General features: G+C 43.9%; 1 protein-coding gene across 2 annotated transcripts in view; it reads right to left on the bottom strand.

The window, feature by feature from the left end:
- The window catches only part of LOC135366384 (calcium-activated chloride channel regulator 1-like), a 94,323-nt gene that overhangs the window by 69,739 nt on the left and 3,903 nt on the right, over positions 1-20,681 (bottom strand). Inside the window, exon 1 of one of the 2 annotated variants that reach the window (XM_064599065.1) lies at positions 4,612-4,689. The exons of the other annotated variant lie outside the window; for it this stretch is intronic. The gene's annotated coding sequence lies outside the window, so the exon portion shown is untranslated. Of the gene's footprint in view, positions 1-4,611; positions 4,690-20,681 lie in introns of those variants that run through there. 2 annotated transcript variants of the gene reach the window in all.

The raw sequence follows: 20,681 nt of genomic DNA, 5'->3' as shown, positions 1-20,681 counted from the left end.
GGTCATGTGCCACTAAGTGTAAGTCTAAGACAGCAGACTTTGAAAGGAATATACAACACTGGCATTTCCTTTCGCAGATAAAACATACACTATATATTGCTTATCTTGCTAACTCCCGCATGTGCGAGAGTCCTCGTAGCATCTCAGTCAAAACCAAGGATGAGGTGCTTAAATTTAATTCAATATCATGTATAAGCAACACACCAGTGACGAATTCCTTGGAGTATAAGGATTCAACCAAGGTAACGTCCGTGTTTCCTACTTAGTTGATTTCAAACATCCACCGAAAGTCAAGCACACGCTGTAAAATGCCATCACTTTTCTGTATCTTCCACGGAAATGCTCCTTGCAGCATCCCGTCAGGGAGCTTGCACGGATGTTCATGGCAACAAGATCACAATGAAAGGTCTAGCAAGTTATATTGTATCGCACATTGAACCCAGTGCATGGAGCATCCGTTGAAATCATTCAATTTGTATTTGTACCACTGTATTTTTTGTATTTTCTCTTTGTAGTATTTTTGTAGTTTATACATGATCACAGGCGATGATTTGGTTGAATTTGGTTATGACAAACAAATCGAAACACTAATTAATGGGCGCAGGCATAGAAATGCACATCGCATTATTAAACTAATTTACTTCTCCTATATATGCCCTCCTTCTGGCGGCCGCAGGATGTACGCAAATGACTATCACTGGAAGATCCCATGATGACACTCTCCGGATCGCCTCCGGACATCCCATCACGGACGAGGACGCGATGACACTTTGAGGATGTCCTGAGGATCGCGAATGTTCTTGGGGTTATGGGAACAACGGGAGCTGCTATTGTTATTCTGACCGAAACATGGTTAACACCTAACGTTCATGATGCTGCCGGGTTTTAGAGTGTACCGTTATGATCGTGTTGAAAGGCGTGGTGGTGGGGTGTTGCTTGGCATCAAAAACGAATTGACATCCCTGGTAACATTGAGATGGTGTGGCCTTTACTTGTTCACTCCCACAATAAGATACTTAATTGAGTTTGTTACCGCCCGCCTGATCATGTTTGTCTTGTCACCGAGCTTCATAAAGCCCTTGCCTTTGTTAAAAGCAGTTTTCCAACTCTCATAATAATGCTTTTCGGTGACTTCAATTTCCCCGATATCGACTGGAATGACGCCTATAAGCCTCCACGGTTTTGTCTTCCGATTTCTGTGATCTATGCGTGTTATTTGGTCTGCAGCAGTTGGTTACCCAGCCTACGCGCATTTCTGCAGCCTGTCAGAGCATCCTTGATCTAGTGCTTACCACGTCGCCAGAGCTATTTTCTGCAGTAGTAATTTTTGATGGCCTCAGCGACCACAGATTCATACACACCTCCATAAAAGTACCCTATACCGAACGTAAGAATATTAAATTTGATATAGTGGACTACAACAAAGGGAATTATGACGCCATAAACAGAGAGCTAGGTACGTTTTCCACGAGTTTGTCCGCCTGTTTCCGATGCGATCTGCTGAGGATAATTGGTGTGCCTTCAAAACTGCTCTTAGCAATCTGACTGAGAAGTACATACCCAAAATTACAATTCCGTCATCCCAGAACGCTCCCTGGTGCGCTCCCCACGCAAAAGTGTATACCCTTGCCGTTAAAAATGCGCAAGTTTTTCAGCGTGACCTTACCTTCTCTCTTAAATAATAACCCTAGAAAGTTCTGGAAGGTTATCAACCCAAGTACGGACTCCCATATACAATTAAGAGGTAGCTCTGGTGACGTGCTGCCCTTAGAGCAAAGTGCCGCCTTATTAAACAACTATTTTTCTTCTGTGTTTGTTACTGAGATAACTTTTGATACTTCTGGCTTACGCATGCTAGACACTGTTATAATGCCCAGTATCACCATTGACCATCCTGGTGTTGCTAAGCTTATCGAATGCACCCGCTCTTCATCATCACCTGGCTTGGACAACATTAACCCCAAAGTACTCAAGAATACGTCACCAACGTCTAGTCGGATTTTGTCGCTCATCTTCAATCAGTCCCTTCTAACGGTGAGTTTCCGAACTATTCGCGCGTCGCCAAGGTTATCCCTATATTCAAAAGTGGTGATACCTTGGCCCCCTCGAACTCCAGGCCAATCTCGTTAACTAGCATTCCCTGTAAGTTGATGGAGCATATCATATACGCGAACGTCGCCCGGCATCTCACTTCAATTAACTACTTCTACGAGTTCCAACATGGGTTTAGAAAGGGCTACTCATGCGAGACGCAGCTAGTTGAGTTTATACATGACATCCAAAGTTGTCTCGATTCAAGGGAACGCATGGACGTCATCTTCCTTGATTTTTCAAAAGCATTTGACACTGTGCCACATTCTCGTTTCTTGACTAAGCTACACTACTAATGCACTACTACACTACTAATACACACTACTGCATGTCAGGACGTGCGTGTCGTCTCAACACTAAACCTCGACCCCTTTGTTTTATCCTGGATAAGAGCCTTCTTGGCGGACCGGAAACAGGCCGTTTTCACTAACAACACTCTATCGAGCTTCACTTCCGTAACATCCGGTGTACCTCAGGGATCCGTTCTTGGCCCTTTATTGTTTCTTGTTTATATAAATGACTAGCCTCAGTGTCCTAGTAGTACCGTTCGACTTTTTGCGGATGACTGTGTCCCATATAGGAAGATGACGTCCGGTGCTGACCATGATCTTGTTCAGGAGGATTTGCTCGCGGTGTCCCGATGGTGTAACACTTGGTCCATGCAATTGCCTTGCATGGACCAAGTGTTAGGTGTGTTAGGTGTGTGCAAGGTCATGTCCTTCTCACGTTCCCCTTCACATGTCCCTTCATCTTATCAGCTACACGGCTCTCAACTCTTATGCGTTCCCACGTATCAATACCTAGGCCTGCATTTAGATTCAACAATGCGTTGGTCCCTGCATATTGATAAGATTGTGTCTGAAGCTAACAGGACCCTGGGATATCTTCGCCGCCATCTTGCACTTGCTCCGCCTCACATCAAACTCCTATCTTATTGGGCACTCGTACTACCCAAATTAGAATACGCTTCTGCTGTTTGAGACCCACAGCAGGAGTATTTGATATATGCCCTCCCAAGCAGCAAAATGTACTGAAAGCCGAGTGCAATAGGGGTGGACGGTTAGCAGGAAGGCCTTGAACAGACTCGTGAAAGTAAAGAACATTGATAAGACACATACCGTCCACCCCTATTGCACTCGACTTTCAGTACATTGTGCTGCTTGGGCTGGAATCAGTTCAGAAGAGGGCCGCACGTTTCATCACCTCCAATTATTCATCGGATTGTAGTGTCTCGGGACTAAAACAAGACATTGGCATTGATCATCTCACATCCACACGAACGGTCTCCCGCCTTTTTCATCCACAACAAAAACACCCATGATCGTTTTTTCTCCCCTGCAGAATACGTTTGTTCACGTCACGACAACGCGCACAAGATTAGACCCCCACAATGTCATACTAATTCTTTCATGTACTCCTTCATTCCTAAGACTATTAGAGACTGGAATCACCTGCCGGAGTCCCTCGTTTTCATCCAAGACCCTGCCCGCTTTAAGGCTGCCATCATCCAAGACTACAAAACATAGTCTAATGTCTCATGATCGTTCCAGTGTCGCCCCTTTCTGCCACCTTTTTTTTTATTTTATTTTCTCACCTCGACCGTCGCATTCTTTTCCTTTTGTATTCATCCAACGTCATTTCTGATTGAGTCCTGTGCATGTATTCCGTTGTTAGGCGCCGATAGTGAATGTTTGAAATATTTTTGCTTTGTTTTTTTTTGCATGTTTGGCTTGCTTGTCTTTTCTTTGTTTGTCTCTTGCCCCTCCGTTGTGTAATACACCCTGGGGGTCCTCAACGTATGGAAATAAATAAATAAATGAGGTATAACAGCAGCTTTCGAAGGCTAAACTTGCAGAATGTCTCGCGGCTATGTGTAACTAGAGTAGACCGGCTGCTGTGTAAGCACTTGATCACACGAACATCGATGTAATCTGTTGGCAAGATCTGCAAATGGAATATCTGGAAGAATATGCCTCTATCTTGTTGTGTTCCAAGATAAAACGGTTCTTTGGGCGACCTCCTTGATCATAGTAAAGATCTGCTCAACAATGGCGTCCATTGGTGTACTTGAGAAAGAACGGGACCCGGCTCTTGTGTACAATAAACATGTCGTTAGCGCGCTCATCTGATTTGAGCGTTCTCAATCTCTCCATGTCGTTGTCAAACTCGACCCTTTAAATACCCTGGGGAGAGATTCCTGGAATTGGTCCGAGCTATACAGGACATACTTTATACAAGCAAAGAAGAAATATGGCAGATACCCCTAACACTTACGAAGAGGGATCGCGGGACTCCTCGTGTTTACCGTATCAGAATATGATTGCTACATGCGTTTTTAGTGGAACAATCGAAAGCACGCGTGTAACTGGAATCCTCTCTAGCGCGGTCTTTCGTTAAACTAAAACAGTTTTCATAATATGTTTCCGTACACTTTCGTCACCGCACTGACTGACACGGGATATGGAAACTGCAGTCACCAACATTGCTCTCACATTATGACTGACAACCAATCACACTTACCTGCTTCGCACAAGCCCTAACGTGGGTGGGGTGCTCGCAGGTGCTCGCTCTTATATTCATGTCCTTCCCAACTCTCATGACCAGGAATCCGCTACAGCGGAGTTTAGTTACGGGAGCGACCACCACGTGGCGTACTGGACATGAACTCTCCCCCGTCCTCCCTTCCCTGTCGGGTTTTCCCCTTCTCTCCCTCCGTTTCGTCGTCTCACCCAACGTTCCCAAAATGAGTCTCAAAGACGTGGGCTACTTTTCAGTGAACAATACCGTTTATCTTGGGGAGAGACTTTCCAGTCTGCGGGAAACCCCAGTGCCCAGTGAAAACGTCAGACAGCTCAGCCGGTACGGGGATTCGATCCCGCGCCACCTCCCAGCCTCGGCGTGAATGGCGATCATCCTATCCGCTACTCCACGCGAGCAGGTACAGAAAAATGTACGTCCCGCTCTTAATTCCTCCAAACCTGAAAGGATAGCTGTGTCATCAGGCCTATAGAATCTACAGTCGCAAAATCCGTGCGTTCTGATTGCACATCATTCAGTGGGAGGTCACGCAGGATATACTTCTTAGTATAAGAAGAAATAAACAAGATAAGAATATCCCAGCCAAGTGGGCACTTTGTATCAACAAACGTGACAATTGATTGCACCGTATTCTCTACGCGAAATCATAAGCGATGTGGCCCAAGCTTTCCAAGTTGAATAAGTGGTTAGTACTTTTGTATTGATTTGGAGTCCGAGGACTTCAAGGCCGGCAATATCGCAAACGGGGATTTCGCAACAATTCCACGCGTACCAAAAGTGGATGTTTGTCAGGGGACATTTTTTCCGGGGTCATTAATTCCTGAGACATTTTTCCGGGAACATTTTTCCTGGCTCTCTTTCTGCCTGTGCATGTCTTTCATTCCTCTCTGTATCTCACTTTTTTGTTATTCAGTGGACCACAGACAAAGGGATTTCTTTTAGATAGACCGGGAAAATGGGACGCTACCTTCTGTATTAGTACCAATGAAATAACATACGTTTTTTCCTACACCCCCAGGTGATGACGGCTGCTCTACGCGAAAATTTGGTGAAGCGCGCCGACGCAGAGAACCTACAGGTTTCAACAGGTCCCCCAAGGTCGCCATTTTCCCATGTATTTGTTCCTATCCCGATGCGTGCAATGCAGGAGGCCGCCCTTAGATACCCCATTGTTACCAGACGTTGGCTTGCGTGGATTGCAGCGCGCTAAAGATCCAGTTGAAGCACACTCCAAGCCAGGCCAAGTCACCGAAGAAGAAATGGACGACTGCAGCGCCTGCGGCGCCTGGTACGACAGGTACGCTATGTGATGCACGCAGCCGTGCACTAGATCCTTCCGATCGCTCAACACGTTTAAAAAGGGACCAAAAAGTGAAACACGACAGAGAAAGTTGTTATACGCGTTTTATTTGGACATATAAAGACTAGATTCATTCGCAGAAACAACAAAAACATTTTGCCGCTAAACTTAGCGCGCTGAAGTGATCCGGAACGGCAACAGTGGGGTATCTAGTGGCGGCCTTCTTCGTTGCACGCTTTTCCGAGGTGAGTTTGGGGGACCTGGGTTTCAATGCAGACCCGGGATAATTTCAACAATGGCCACTCCTATACCTGTAGTATTAGAATCCCAGAGTGCGTTTGGATAAGTAAAATAGATCGAGATATATAACACCCCAACGTTAGCTTATACGACGAAACTTTAGCCAAATCCGCTGGCGTAGGGAACGAAAAGATTTATTTCTATATTTGGAAGGGTGAAACATTCAGCCATGTTACTTCCCTACCTGTTTAATAAGAATCCCAGAAATCATGTTGAGAGATTAAATAGCTTACGGGTTGTATTACGATAAAAATACCGCACCCGGTGACAACGGCCGCTCTACGCGAAAATTTGGGGAAGCGCGCCGCAACAAATGATATCGCTTTTATGTTACACTCTTAGAAATGAAGGTGGTGGTGGTGGTGATGGTGAAAGGGCTTGCCGTTGTCGGCCTCACGTAGGTGGGCAACGTCACGACTGACGGGGAATGTGCGTCTTGGGCCGACTTCTAAGGGAACTGTGCCGACATATGTCTGAAAGCGTCTGAGGAAAACCCAGGAAAAACCCCAGACAGCACAGCCGGCACCGGGATTCGAACCCGGGTACCTCCCAGTCTCGACGTGACATGGCCTTCGCCGCATAGCACGCTCCCAGCCAACCATCATCTCGAATGATATCGTTATCTGCCCTGATTTAATAAAAACGGGAGGCATACGGCTTTTTTGTAACAATTATGAACAGCATAAGTATCACAAAAAAAGGCGTACGCCTCCCGTTTTCAACAAATCGGAGCACATAACGATATCATTCGAGATGATGGCTGGCTTTGAGCGTGCTATCCGATGACGTTCATTTCTAAGAGTGTACTCATTGAACGGTGTGCAAATTTCATTATCAGTGAACGCACGAAAAAAAGGGGGAGAAAATGAATTCCAACTACTCGGGAAAGCGAATGGTAGCACTCGGTCGGCCGTGAAGTTATCCGCAGCCACGCCCAGTGAGGGCCTCTTCTTCCGCACACAAAACAAGGGTAATTTTTTTTCTCCGCTTGGAGAAATGAATTTTACCGCATAGCACTGTCCTAGCCAACCATAATATCGAATCATATCGTTATCTGCCCTGATTTGTTGAAAACGGGTGGCGTAAGCTTTTGCGACACTTACGCTGTTTCTAATTGTCACACACACACAAAAAAAAAAAAAAAGGCGTGCGCCTCCTGCTTTTAGGAAACCAGGACAGATAACGATATCATCTGACATGATGGTTGGCTAGGAGCGTGCTATGTGGTGAAGTTCGTTCCTAAGACTGTGGGACAAAGTTTTTTGCGATACTTCATGTCCCAAATTATCTGCTTGCCTCAACAAGTCCTGGTCTTTACTTGCTTAGGTAAATATAATTCCCCCTTCCGCTGCCAAGAATTTGCACTAGGTGTGCAAAATCTTTTTTTTTTCTTCTTTTCTTTATGTATTCACCTTGTTTCCCCTGTCATATTTTCTTACATGCGTTTCTGTGGTTGCTTGAAATCCAACGTCGGAGCTACAGTTCATTGCAACTAGAGTGAGCAACAACAACAGGGCTTTTGAAAGTACTCGGATCGGCGATTAGAGTGACTTCCAGGGGGACAATGTGACTGCGGACGGGTTTAGATCATATAACGAGAACCTTGATGGAAAAGCCCGTGCACCACGTCATGGAAAACCATGACAAAATGCTGAGCAAGCGAGGATGAAAAGGTGAAAACAGGGCACGGGCAAAGCGATGTAGAAAGTTCTGATAGCATTTAGGAAACAGGTCAACTGAACGCATGACAAAGAGGTGCTCCAAACACGCCATCGGTGCCCCACTAACAAAATGTCGAGAGGACTGAATGGCAAGAGCCTCCCAGAAAGGATTGTCTGTGTGACGGTGTGTACAATAATAACAGGTGTTTCTCCCCAGGCGATGCTGTTCGCGTTTGTACATAGAAATATTCTGTCGCCTACGCCGGTGCGTTGGGAACAATTTTCGTCATTTGGGCATACTTTGGGGTCTTATATCTCGCAAACTATTTCGCTTATCAAAATGCACTCTGGGATTCATGTACTGCTGGTATAGAAGTGTCACATTTAAAAATTTCTCGATTCGGCATTAAATACTGTAGGCTCCCTGCGTCGGCGCGCTTCCCCAAATTTTCGCGTAGAGCGGCCGTCGTCACCGGGTGCGGTATTTCTATCGCGTTATGACCCGTAAGCTATTTAATTCATCAACATGATTTCTGTGATTCTAATAAAACATGTAATGAGATAACATGACTGGAAGCGTTATGTTTGTACATAGAAATATTTCGTGGCCTACGCCGGTGCGTTGGGCTCATTCTTTCGCCATGTTGGCCAACTTTGGGGTCTTATATCTCGCAAACTATTTCGCTTATCAAAATGCGCTCTGGGTTTCTTATACTGCAAGCATGCAATTACAAATCTGCAAAGTTATTTGTTCGTGGAGAAATATCTGTTGGTTCCTGATAGGATCGCATTTCTTCATAGAGATACATGTATTTCAGTAGCCCCCCATGGAACCAACACAACTGTTCACATAGCGTTCTAATTTGGTGAAATTGCTCATTTCATAGCATACCCAGCAATTCCTCGAGTGCATATCAATTACTTGAATAGAAACGAAATTATTTATAAAAATGTGTTCCAAATACATGGAGCTAATGGGCAGGGTGGAGTTGGGCTTCACCCAATGCCTTAGTGGGTTACGTGAAGCCTGCTTTACGTTTTGGCGCGGATTCTTGGGAATGTCGTAGCAGTAATCAAGTCATCCTTTTTCTATCAGGTTTTCAAAATATTTGAACTCTGCAAGACTTCGGGATGTGCGTTCATGTTTCAAATTGTGTGCGTTGATAGTCCAACGAAGTCTCGCTTACCGATGCGACTCAGACGAATTCCCTGTTGTTTGCACCAAATGTACACTTTTTCCCAGCTGATTACAATTGACCATTTTTCTAACCTCATTGTGAACGTCAATTTTATTATTTTCAGCGAAGGTTTATTGGTTGGTAGCTCTTGTCGCAGTGGGCCGAACGGACGGCCAATAACAATGCATTGGTAAGCCCAATGGATGCTTTCTCGTGTCGCTACACTTCCTTCGCCAAACCAAAAAAGTATAGTCGTCTACGAATGGAAACTTTAAAGGGGACAACTGTCAAGGAAAAATACGCAGGAAAAAGCCACCCAAGGCGACACCTAACCAATTCATCTTATTCATCATAATAATTCATCTTATCTTCGCAAATGACTAACATAAATCATGTATAGTTAACGTAGTAGGAATACCTAATCAACACCAATTTCTCTCACTTGGACAAATGTCTGTGTTTCAAGATATGAACTCTTCTATTTCTTTTTAAGCTTACGGGCACTTCATGGGGCGGCTCTGGATTACTGTAGTTGTTTCTTGAGAGTGGAATTTTCCAGGTACCCTCGTGACGTATGCTGGACGAGGAAACTCCAAGTTTTAATAATTCAATAAAGGTTACGTTGTGCAGGTTTCAGGATTGCGAGTATTCGGTAGTGATACAACTTTGAATGATATTAAACTTGACAAACGGTCTTTCTACACGTTCTAGAAATTATCAATTTGCTGCGCTCTGCTGCTAAGACTGTTTTTCCGTAACCTTAACAGATAGTGTAATTTATCATATGTCGTGGTCCCCAAAACTATAGGGTGCAATAATTGTATACGAACGATAGAAAGCATTGTAGAAAATTAAACTTTTCTTTGTATATCTCCCAGAGATTCAGATAATTTACTCATCTCGGCATGATCGTGATGTAGCCATCGAGCGTCCCTGTTCTCCTGTGGAATTTTTCTGGACGCAACGAACGTGAGCCGTTTTACTCTAGAACGGAAACTACGAGAGGGTGCCCGATGATTTGCAAAAAGCACATTGATCAATTAGAAAGCGTACAAAATAAGGCGTTAAGATTTATATTTTCTTCATACAGTAGGCTTACACCCGTAACTGAATTGAGAAATCGCGCAAACCTTGATACCCTCGTGAAACGTAGGAAACTAAATCGACTTAAAATGTTTTATGCGATTTATACTGGTCAGCTGGGGGTTGATGCTGCTCGCTATATGTCTACAAAGTTACAAGAAAGACCGTTACGGTCAGCTCATCAGCATATGTTAAAGCCATATCAGAGCAGAGTGGACTTATCCAAGTTCTCTTTCTTTGTGAGAATGCTGGAGGAGTGGAACCGGTTGCCAGTTCCTCTGCTTAGTGAAGTGTGTTCTTAGTCTGTGTTTACTCGGCTATTAGAAAGTGTTGTGTAGCATGGTAGTAATTGCGTGTATTGATGTTTAAAGCGTTTCCTTGATGTACTGATATGTTATCTGTGTGAACATGTGGCTCTCCTGTAACGGCCCGGTAGGGCTCACGGTATTAATAAATAATAATAATAATAATGTAGCTCTGCAAGTAAACAGCGAGTACCTATTGAGTATTAATAAATTCTGTGTTATCACATATTTAAGGATATTTTTCAGCCTAAATAATATCGCCCTGGCATTACAGGCGTTATTCTTAAGTAACTTGTTTGCTGTCCATTGGTAAATATTGCCCTTGCTTGCCATATAGTTCCAACAGAGTGACGTCATGTCAGGGATGGGCAGTATTTAAATACATTGTAAATAAAATACTATTTAAAATATAAATACATGTATTTATATTTTGTATTTAAATACAGACTCGAAAAATGTATTTATATTTATATTTAAATACCAATTTTCGGGTATTTATTCTTGTAAATACTCCTAAATACAGTATATACTGACTCGTATCTTAAAGTTGCGTTGCATTTGACCTTTCGGGAAGAAGACTGAGTTTGGGGCGCAGTTATGCCGTGTTTGCGCTAGCATGCGCATGCGGCAAACCATATTAGACGGCAAGTTTCTCACTTTGCGGTCAACGGTCGCGACTACCCAATTACCCTGTTGTACGAAGCATCTTCGTCAAATTTAATACAATCATTTCTTCATCGGCACCTGTGGAGACGCTGTTCTCCTTTGCGAATCCGATTGTACGGCTGAACAGAAGATGCCTAAAAGATGCAGTCTTCGAGAAACTTCTAGTATTAAAATCGCCATGGTAATCTAACAAATAAATGCAATTGTTCGTTGCTGATTTGTTGTTACGATCATCGTTATTTCTGTAGTTCCAGATGACATTTTCCTCACAGTATTTATGGTAGTAGTTGCGGTATTTAAACACTGTATTTATATTTTGTATTTAAATACTCATATTGAAAAGTATTTATGAATATTTAAATACCCGTTTCAACAAAGTATTTTGTATTTATATTTAAATACTCAAAAAATGTATTTATGCCCATCCCTGCGTCATGTCCACAACCCAGGGAGCAGACGAATATTGGTCCAACATTGGACCAATGTGGACTGCCAGTATTCGTCCAACATGAAAACCAGGCTCCCTATTGGACCAACATTGACTGCCTGTATTGCAAGCGCCAACGAAGACTCCATCTAATAATGAAGCATTATTCCTTTTCTAATACCCACCACAAACAGTAAAATTACTTGTGCAAACCTTCTAATTGGTCTGCGATCATAATGGTCACCTCTCATCATCACCACAGTGGATTAAACTCGCCTACCGGAGGTAGAGTGTGGCTTGACAACGTCTAAGCGAAAAACGTCAAAGAGAAAATGTGACCGATGGACGGATAATATAATGAACATGGAACGCCGTCTACTCCATAGTGTAAACCTACCTAATGTACCTAGATAACCTAACCTACATAATGTAAAACCTACATACATATCGTGTTTCAGCTTCTGCATTGTAAGTGAACCCGGACATATATTCGGAGGAGGCCACGTACGTTTTTTGTTGCTACAGCCCTAGGAGCCGAGTGCCTTTGGAACTAGAATCAGGTCTTTCGTCCTAGGCTGCCTCCGTGTCTATGAAAATAAAGCTCAAATTGAAATCCATAAACGAGAAGGCGCGCAAGAAGGACCAAGCTGTTACATTAACTTCAAACTGACACATTAAGCGGCCTTGGTAGTCGCCATTCATTCCACCTTTCTCACCCTATGACCTTGTTCCAAATGCTGGAGAGGAAGAATCGGCCCTTGTGGTCTCCCGCCTTTCGGTGCATATGAGCATTCGGGAGTTCTGGACGTTTGGTGGTTTTGAGCCGGTTCTCCCCTCCTGCTCAAAACCACCAAAAGCTCAAAACCACCATCTTTTTTTTTTTTCGGTACATATGGGCGTTTGGAGGTTTGGAGGTTATGAGCATTTGGTGGGTAAAAAGAAACGACAAGATGAATAGAACCTCCTCTCGTGGCGGATCAAGTATTATCTTTTGCCGTTTTTGCCTGGCACGTCGGCCAAAATATGTTGGCACCGACTGTTCCATTGGTGGAGCAAAAGAAAAAAGAGATTACGAAAGAAGCGATTACCTTGTATCTATCATGCATGCAATAGACGACACTCAATACTTGCTCTTATGAGTGCCTTTGAAGAAAGCTCTTATTTGACACATCGAGAAGTAACTTTGTATTTCAGCACTATACAACCCTACACTATATACGTGTCATCCTTTTCTTTACAAACAATATTCGCTCGTACCCTCGATTGATGAACGCCCTCCCGGAAAATCCTTCATAAATCGAGGGATTAATAAACCGAAAATTCCTCTAAATGAGTACTATCAGGCCGATGCAACAGTATTGGCGAGTTCGGACTGTGTTTATAATGCAGTGTGAAATTTTGCTATTGACCATGCCTCCTGCTGTATCAATTTTGCAGAGTATTGGCACCCTTCTTATTATGCAATGCTGAATTGTGTACGACCCGCCGTAAGGCGCTTCTTTCGGGCTCGCGATGCTTCCAAGTGTGGAGGAAAAGTCCTCCGTCCAGTGAACAACTGAGCCACTCTTGCTCGCTTCGCACAATAGCTGACACAGATGGGGACCACGTCAATAATGGTCCTTCTCACCCCATAGTTTCACTGCTGATCTGCGTTTGTTAACCTACGGGTGACTGCGGCTACCTTATTCATAAATAGAGGTCAGGAACACTTGGTCCAGCCCCGTAAAACTCGTTTGGCGTTCGGATTTACAAGGGGTGGTAGAAAGTTAAAAAGCTTCATCCGTCTCGGCGTCATTCACTAGACCACGGAACCATCACTTTGAAGATTTACGTTGAGCTCGGAACGATCCGGCGTTCATAAATTGAGGGCAAAAACGCTGCGCAACTCCTAGTTGGTTTCAAGAAATTCCATTCGTCCTTTGGATATCGAGGTTCATAAAACGAGGGGGAAATGTATGTGAAAACTTGTGGTACCTGTTCGTTAAACGTGGGCATTCAGATATCGAGGATTGAACGTAATCGTTTTCTTCTTCTTTTTTGTGTGCGCTCTTCCTGAGTGCAATTCTTTGCCTATCGGTATTGTTCGGAGCGAAATTACTCTAGTATTCCAAGACCCAGTTGACAACATTTGCGCTGGTTGAGATTGCTAAAGTTCCTGTAAGAGTGTTTCTTTTGTGCGTGTGCGTGTTAAGTTGTTTTGTTGATTATTTGTTTACACTGTGAACCCCCCTTTCGTAGGGGGGGGGGGTGTTCACAGTGTAGGCAGTGTCGGCCCGGCTCGTAGTATTTGAAAATAAATAAATGAATAAAAACCTCAGCGGTTACGTTAACTCTGGTTAACTTTGAGCCGAGATGAAGCGTTGAATGAATTCCTTTTATGGAAACGTGAGGTGGTGACGTGGTGAATGTTCCAATAACAATAATCCCCTTTTAGTGAGTTAAATACAAGGTAAGAGATCTCGGTTCCAATGTTAATCCAGAACAGGATGAGTGAAATGTGACAGATTTATTTTTCTTTTCCTTTTTGCTCGTGCGTCGCGCAGGTAGCCGAGTGTCTCTGCTGAGCGCAAACACTGCCCGTCCCGATGTGTGTAGTTATATTGTGCGATTCCAAAGTAGTGCGCCGAACACCACGTGACCAAAGACGACCTATAAGAAAAGCTCACGCGGGCTTCGTACCGTGCATACTGTCATTCCATTGATAAAGCAAGCCTGCCACAGCGGGGGCATTCACGCGACAAGAACTCAGCGTAAAAACAGTCCTCTAGTGGAATTAAACACACGGCGTGGAACACTTGGCAATACAAAACACTTACCATGAAAAAACAAAACAAAAAAGGATGACGATGATGAGGACTTTTGCGAAGGTGATATTTTACAGAGTGGGAACCGGATGAACCATTCTTGTAGCACACGTGTGCCGGTTACTCGAAAAAAAAAAAAAACGAATTGATTACCGTTGCCAATTACTCGGCTCCAAATGTAATTGAGTAACGAGTAGAAAAGTAACGCGTTACTTCGGTCGTTCGCTTAAATGATACCTGTCTTTCTGTGCTTGAGAAAGGAAAAGGAAAAAAAAAGTTGAGCAGCAGGACAGATGGACAGAAGAGGAAAAACAAAAACGTGTGTGACATCTGTAGGTGTGACGGTTTCAGGATTTGCTTCTGTGAGAAGTGAAATGGCTTTCCCGAGGGAGGCAACTGTAACACGCCTTGCGCGAAGTTGCAGTGCCAAGGGGGCCATGAGGACTCGTCCTGCAAACGTTCGGCCACATGTTTTCGGGTGTTCCCGGTTTCAACACAGTGTCCACGAAGAAAAATAAAGAGCGAAAAGAAAAGCCCCCGAAAACGAAGCGAAGAGGCGGTTGGTTCGGACACGGAAAGGAAGCATAGAAAACGAAGCGACTGATCGCCAGAACCGAGGTTCAGCGGCCAGTAAGTTGCTGTAGTTTTCTCCTGAATCGGCCACCGCCCCATAATTCGAAAGACGTCACAACCCAGGACTGAGAATTCTTGGAGAAGCATCCTATCTTTTGTCGACGCCGGGATCCTCGCTTCAGCCAGTCATCGGCCCCTACGCTTCGGACGGGAATCTCGCCCCGAATCAAGGATTCATGGCTGTGTGACGAGAGACGACGCACTCGGTGAGAGCACTGACTTTGTCACCGTGCCGGGGTCCTCTTTAGGTTAGGAACGCAGTAGTAGATCTGTCTGAGCATTTCCATCGTCTACATCGTGTATCGCATTTGCCACATTAAATGTTTGTTGCTTCTTTTGTGCTGAATCTCTCTGCCTCTGCGGGTGCCCACGTTAGCGTTTCCCATCCCTTTGTGCTCCGTCTGCTCCAAAGCCGGGAGGCGTCACATAGGCGTACTGTGCTTATCGTTCGAGAAGGCCCGATTTGTCAAGAGCATTGCGAGGAACTTGTCCACGACTTACTAAACCTCCAAAGTCTCAGGTATACCAGCACACAGGCGTCGCAGGAAGAGATTAGGAAGCAAGGAATATGTTAGTTTTGGAACGTTAATACAATGACCTCCGCCCAAAAATGGCTGACGAAGCTTGACATGGGGCAGGACATCTGAAAGACACCTCTGCTAAAAGGTATGAATTACTGAGTAATCTATTACTCCGAAATGTAATTGATTACTCGGAAAATTACTCAGAAAAGTAATTGATTACAAGTAACGCAATTGCTCATAACGGGTTACGTGCTAGCCTGTCTAGGAGAAAAAGTCCCAAGCAGAATCGTCCTCGGAGAAAACATTTCCGCAGAACAAGTCCTCTCAAAAGTCCGTCCCGTGGAATTCTAATTTATTGCTCGTAATTCCAATCAGAGACCATTAGAACTCTAATTTTTATTCTTTTTGTCCTCGACAAACTTGAGCGCTCAAAATACAATTCTTTTCCAAACTGAGCGGAAATATAGGTTCAAGAAGAAGAAACAATACAGCCAGCGTGGAAGTTTCTGATACCGAAAAGGGGCTATCTCGGCACTCAGAAACACGACGTCACGCATATTTTCATGACCGAATTTCAAGATCTTAATTTTTCCGCGTTTTATTTCAGTGCCACCTATCTGGCCGCCTGTGCCTGTTAGCTCTATCTCGACGTCCAGATAACCGCTGCAGGTACATTATCTAGAGTACAATGGACGGTTATTCTACTATAAACGATTTCAACGAGCCTGACACGCGTAGGATCGACGTTGGGACGCAACGATTCCGAAACGGAATGGTAACAGTACAAGGACGTCATATCCTCTGGATTGCGCTTTTATAGCAGCTACAATGCAATATGCTTATATCCTATTACCTTTATAGGTGTGTGCTTAGAGATTTTACGTTATAGTTGCCTGACTATTTCGTGAGCTTTTATTGCACAATGGTGAATGCTCTTCTTACACAGAATTAAAAACAATTTAGCCAACAAACGCAATCCAATAAAAATTGTGGACCTTGCGCAGATCTTTTTTCCTGTTTTCTGCTGTCTGTCCGCGAGTAATAAATATGCGCTTTTCAGTGTAGACAAAACGTGTTAGCTGAAGCTTTTCTTTTGACGTTCACGTCAACTATTGCATTCAGGATGGAAACTGTATCCGTGAATGACGCACGTTGATATCCGCTTCGTGGACTGTTTACATTGCGTTGCAAACTCGTGACGACCGTGTCATGCCGAACCGTAAATATGGAGCTCTAGTATGTCTGCGCGGGCCTACGCGTTAGTATGTCTTTCGTGCGCCGTTCGTGTGCGGTTTACAAAAACCCGCTTATGTTGCTTGCGTGGTCTTCTCTGAGTCTCAACAAGCGAGTAATTTTTCTTACATGCTTTCTTTTACGCGGCTTCCCATTATAACGTCCTAAATAAGAGTCTCTGCCAAAGCAACGAGAAAAAAAAAGCAGAGTCCGCAGCAACTTCAAGGAACTTTTTTTTTTCTTTTTAACGGCAAAAATAAAATAGCGGCGCATATATTAGTCCATAACTCCCGTAGACAGAGGAAAGATGCTGCAACGCCATTGCACCAAAAGTATAAAGTCGCGCAAACGTCGTCACGTTCCTCGCATATGATTGTTCTGGAATTATCGAGGGCGTTTGAGCGCTTTGGTGTGAAACGGGGTGAAGATGACGGAGAATTGCAGCCAACCGTTCATATCGTGTCTCGCGTCCAACAGCCTGAACCAATCAGTGGATAACATTCCGAATCACTTTGTAGTCTCTGCGCCAGAAAAATCCTGATCATCATCAACATTCCGAATCATACCAAATTGGCGCTTACAGGCACTATAAATAACTTTACAGACGGTCTTCAAAAACTGCTTTTATGCGTATTGCTATTGTATAACGAGAAATAAAAGACTTGAACTAGCCAGCGACGACAGACACCGCATTACCATATGAATACACTTCGTAATATGGGAGAAGCGGTTAAAAAAGAAAAAGAAAGGCATCCAAGTACAAGTTATCTCACCCGTCGGAAGCACTGTAATGCTTAATCCGCGCTCTTCGTGGGACGTGCATTACTTGATATGAAAGTTTGATTAAAATGCAATGAAAGCCATGTTAGCGCGAACAAGAGCGTAAAGGATCAACCAATGAAACTTAAAAAGAGGAACGAGTGGTTTTGACCCCACGCGCCTTGCTCTTGTAAAGATACCGGTTAAAGATGCTCTTTCTGCTGTTGTTCTGTAATATTAAAGCATTCTACAACGCGAGGCCTTCCCAAGGTATATCTGAACAGGTAGAGCAACTCCCATCTCTTCAGAATGACGCCATGATAGAGACGGTTGCACGGACTACTACGATTGTAAATACATGACGTTGGATATGACATCAGCACTATGAATAATAAGTAGTGCATAATTAACCATGGCACGTTTACATTCGGGCACTTTGTTTGTGTTGTATTCCCTTTTACTCACAAGGGAACAACACCAGACGATAACACAGAAAAATAAATCATATCAGGTTTAATGAAAAATATCATTTCGAAATACATACAGTTATCACAGATTTATACAATTCCAGACTGAAGGGCATCGTGATGACCACACAGAAATCAGGAATGTTTTTCTCACCATAGAGCTATACGTTGCATGAAGTGATTAGACGTTTGCATTTATTCAGTGCGTGGCCATTATAGGTTGCATTATACATTGCAACGAAACATGGCATTGTTGGTGCACAGCTGATTCCTACTAACGCTCACGCTATCATGGCCGCTTGTCCCATGACGATTTTTTTCCCCGGTGCCAGCAACAGGGGATGCATTGTACTCGTATTTATCTGTTCACACGTGTAATTCTTGGTCTACAGCTCCGAGATGTGAACGTCGCTTCCTGTTTAACCCAAGAAGTGTACGAACACCGTGTCATAAAGCACGGACACACGGCGCGGATACAGAGATGCACGGATAAACACGCCCACTGTGACACATGCGCAAAGGGAGCAGGACGCGGAAATGTACTCAGGTGGTAGATCATTTCGTATATTTCCACGAGTGGTGCAACAGAAAGTTTTTTTTTCTACATTGAAATTATGGATAACGTGTTAGTACACACATAATTAGCCATGCCCATGTTGTAACGTTTTTCTGTTTACAATCGTGCCTCTACTACCAACGCCCACAGGATCGCTCGCGCCTCTTCCTGGTAGCTTTGTCGGTGGGTCTGACTTGGTATTTTCGCTTGTTTTCCCTACAAGTTTAGATATACCTTGGCCTTCCTCTTACGATGAACTATAGACCCGGATGCAATGGGAAGTAAGTTGTCATTGTGCCCATTAATAAGCCATTCAGGATTAAAATTATGCCCTTGCCTCGCCGAAATCTCAAAACTCTCTTCCTGAAAAACACGAAAGGCAGGGGCCTCAGATCGAACCAGGGTACATGAAAGCCAGAATTGACATATGCAATACTGAGGCAACAGCTCAACATGTCGTCATCTTGAAGGAGAAGGACGCAATCGCTTCGGAAGGCACACTGAGGCAGTCGATCGTGTAAAAAAGAAGAAGAAGAAAGAAAAAGAACTGGGACATACTACAGATGTACGAAAAAAACCGTAGAAGACAGGTTCAGCTTTCATTCCTGCGATGAACACGTTCGAAGAGGACGGCAATTTCTATGGAACACGTTGCTTTCTCGAAATACAAGCACAAAGGCACGCCATCGCGTTTCAGACGGCCAAAATGGGTACCACACAAAAAAGAAAAGCTTCCATTGCTGTCGTATACCACCTCTCATAGATGTGGACACGTCTTTCTATAGCTCAGGGCCAGCGGATATTCCAAGCCCTTGCGCGTAGCTTCAGACGGGACAATTTGGTGAGGTCTGAAACTAGGGTGAGTGATGTGTATTCACATTGAGGGGGAAAACGGTCACGAAATTATACACAAGTTGCAGAAAAAGACGAAGATTTCAGGGAAGTAACAAAAACTAGATTATTACGTAGGGAGACGATAATAGCGCAAAGGCAAAGGGTCCAAGTTTCGACAGTGGCACTTTTTTCGCCCATAGACAGTAGCCCTGTCAAAACCCTTTTTCACGTCTCCCTACGTAACAAACAAGGATTTATAACTTCCCTAAAATCAATCTGCTTCCGCCTCTTTCTCAGCAACATATATATACAGGGTGTCTCACGTAACGTGTCAAAAAATTATATTTGAAAATCTACACGTCGGAAAATTAAGGGGTCAACGGTATTCACCTTCAAAGAGTTTTTGCCGTCGCGTGAGAACACTTTTTTGAATTTTTAGCCATATGAAATTTAATTTCCGGAATTAAAGTCCGGAAATTGCATAGTCAACGGCACATTTTTTCGACCCATTCGGGAAGCACGGGTTTTGTTTAGCCCAGCACGGAAAAATTCATTTCCCGCTACAAAAGTAAGGAGCGAAAAAAAAAGGGAAACTCAGCTTTTTCTGACGCGCGTATTCCAGCCACGAACCATGTCATTTGGGGGTTATAACAAAACGGTAGAACGGAAAAATATGCGGTCAAAGGCACCCGTGCCGGAATTAGGTTTGCGATCTTAAAAAAATTTTTTTGTCGAATTTCAGTTGCAATAAATTGAAACTTCTGAATTGAACTCTGAAATTTGCCTAGTCACCACAACGATTTTTTTACTGAACCAGGAAGGCCGTCGCGAACTTAGTCGAATACACCGGAAGCCGAAATCTCTAATGTTACAGCGAGGTAAAAAGAAAAAAAAAGCCCCTCCTTTCATGACATGAGGACATGAGAGGAGGACAGGGTCACGTGACGCTCCATGGTGAGTCATGTGGGACTGACCAGAATTTTCATTAAGATCGCGGTTTGTTTCCCAAAAATCGTCGCATATAGCTATTTCCGCTTACGTCCTACTCAAATGTGGTGGTGTATCATGAATTAGTGCATTCGTTGATTACTTTTATAATTAATATTCATAAGTCGTGAAAAGAACTTGAGCGCACAATTGCGATTTGTAGAGCATAACCCTGAGAAGTCTAATCAGCACCAGACCTCTGCGAAATCACGCATGATCGCGATAACCCAAAATAACCGGCATCACGATCACCAAAGGGATGAGTGTGGCTGTGATTGCAATCGTCATTCAAGTGCCCTTGCGATAATCACGGCGCGTTGAAATAACATCAAGAA

This window comes from Ornithodoros turicata, chromosome 8 (assembly GCF_037126465.1).
Source record: "Ornithodoros turicata isolate Travis chromosome 8, ASM3712646v1, whole genome shotgun sequence".
Classification (NCBI taxonomy): Eukaryota; Metazoa; Arthropoda; class Arachnida; order Ixodida; family Argasidae; genus Ornithodoros; species Ornithodoros turicata.
Note: the sequence above shows the minus strand (reverse complement) of the source record. Positions and strands in the feature narration are given on the sequence as shown.